Below are 2,649 nucleotides of genomic sequence, written 5' to 3' on the forward strand. Positions count from 1 at the left end.
TGGGATTTGGGAAACAGTCACAAAAAGCACTTGTTTAGAGATACAGCACTGAAACAGGCCCTTCGGCCCACCGAGTCTGTGCCAACCATCAAACACCCATTTATACTAATCCTGCACTAATCCCATATTCCTACCACATTCCCACCTGTCCCTATATTTCCCTACCACCGACCTATACTAGGGGCAATTGCTAATGGTCAATTTACCTATCAACCTGCAAGTCTTTGGCATGTGGGAGGAAACCGGAGCACCCGGAGGAAACCCACGCAGACACAGGGAGAACTTGCAAACTCCACACAGGCAGTACCCAGAATTGAACCCGGGTCGCTGGAGCTGTGAGGCTGCGGTGCTAACCACTGCGCCACTGTGCCGCCCTTGGTTTGGCATGGGACAAAATCACACAGGATCACTTAAAATTTAAGTGGTTGAATGAGATTCCCACACCCACTGATGAGGCCCTCAAAAATTGCAATCCCCTGAATTTCCCTTCAATGGTCAGCTAGCATTAATTTCTTAGAAGCTTATCCATAAAATGTACTACATGAAGAAAATCTGAGCTTTTGCTTGATTTTGAATGTGAACTCTGGCAAGATATAGTACTGATACTTACTGGACTGTTCTCAAAAATGCCTCATCATTGGGGAGGGTGGGAACATTGCACGACTTCACAGGGTAACATAAAAGTATTAATAGATTTCAATTTGAACTTCATAAACCAAATTGTCTTGTACAATGCTGATTTCAGAATTTTATTCTTATCCAATAACAATGATTTTTAAAAATTGTATTGAGGTGCATTTTAAATTTGCCACCCGAATGTAGAACTGGCACAGTAGATCAAGCCACCCATTATAGAAAACGTTTAGTTTACATCTTTATGGATTTCAATAGAAATGTAAATCCGACAGTTTCTATAAGGGACGGCAGCTACACAATGCCAATTCCACGACCGAGCAACAAATTGAAAATCTACCCCCACCTCTCTGCCTTTCCCTTTCCGCGGGCAGATAAATTGTAGTCATGAGCTTCATGGCTTCATTTCACTTCCACTTCATGGAAATGAGTCTACCCAAATAGGATAACATTGTGGATAATTTGAGCAGGTCCCTTGAACCTTTCAGCTGATCAAGGATATACTGCAAAGATTTTACTCTCTCACTATCTGCTAACAATAATGGCTCTTCACCTCTCTTTTCTGCCCTTTAGTGAACAAGATTTATTTTATTTTCAACCTTCTGCTGTTGACAGTTATCGGTTTCTATTGTATGGGAGTTGAGAGGTCTCAGGGTTCTGATTCAGAAATAGCAGACATCATCATTTCATCAGTTTGTTTATAATTTTTATTTGGTTACTGCCATTTTATTTTGTTTGCTGAATCATAGAAACATAGAAACATGGAAAATAGGAGCACGAGTAGGCATTTCGGCCCTTCGAGCCTGCACCGCCATTCAATACGATCATGGCTTAATACCCTGTTCCCGCTTTCTCCCCGTATCCTTGATCCCTTTCGCCCTAAGAACAATATCTAACTCTTTCTTGAATATATTTAATGATTTGGCCTCAATTGCTTTCCGTGGTAGAGAATTCCACAGGTTCACCACTCTCTGGGTGAAGAAATCTCTCCTCATCTCAGTCCTAAATATCCTTAGACTGTGACCCCTGGTCCTGGACTCCCCTGCCATCGGGAACTTCCTTCCTGCATCTAGTCTGTCCAGTCCTGTTAGAATTTTGTAGGTTTCTATGAGATCCCCTCTCATTCTTCTAAACTCCAGTGAATATAAAGCTAATCTACCCCACCTCTCTTCATACATCAGTCCTGCCATCCCAGGATTCAGTCTGGCGAACCTTCGCTGCACTCTCTCCATAGCAAGAACATCCTTCCTCAGATAAGGAGACCAAAACTGCACACAATACTCCAGATGTGGTTTCACCAAGGCCTTGTGTAATTGCAGCAAGACATCCTTGCTCCTGTACTCGAATCATTTCTTCTCAGGTACTGTAACACTCCTACAACTTCAACAAATTCCATCTCAATTCTGGAAAGCTGCAGCTCAGTAAGCCTCTCTGCTTTATCGTGCCTGTCCTTTGATTGGTGCTTCTTTCATTTCTTTACCTGATGAAACAAAGACTTTCAGAGTATGTTTCTAAATTTGACTTAAGCAGTAGAAATTACTAATTGCTCAAAACAGGCTTGTGGTACTTAAAATGCAGCATATTCTGATGTCTCTGCCACTGCCATGAGTCTACTATTTAAACACGTTCACAAAAAAATGATGAAACTTTTGAATTAGCCAGTGAACTAAGGTAATCAAAGAGTATTGTGGCAATTTCCAGGATATTTACAAGCGCTTTCAAAGATTTGAGAATAATTTAGTGGCTTATATTATTTATATTTCTGTGATAAACAATTCAGCCTGTTATTCACATCTCAAAAGTCCCAGCCTTCCTTCTATTTTCCTAATTAAGACCTAGGCTTATCTAACCTTGTCCAAACCTGAAGCACATCATGGTAAAAATGTTCTGTGTCTCTTCCTAAGCACATCTTTAATGTACATAGGCACATTTTGAATGGTAACAGCTCTTGCAATATGACTCTGATAGAAGGACTATGAATTTAGCTGTGCAGTGCCCATTTTTCAGGCACTAACA

This window comes from Heterodontus francisci, chromosome 14, assembly GCF_036365525.1.
Source record: "Heterodontus francisci isolate sHetFra1 chromosome 14, sHetFra1.hap1, whole genome shotgun sequence".
Classification (NCBI taxonomy): Eukaryota; Metazoa; Chordata; class Chondrichthyes; order Heterodontiformes; family Heterodontidae; genus Heterodontus; species Heterodontus francisci.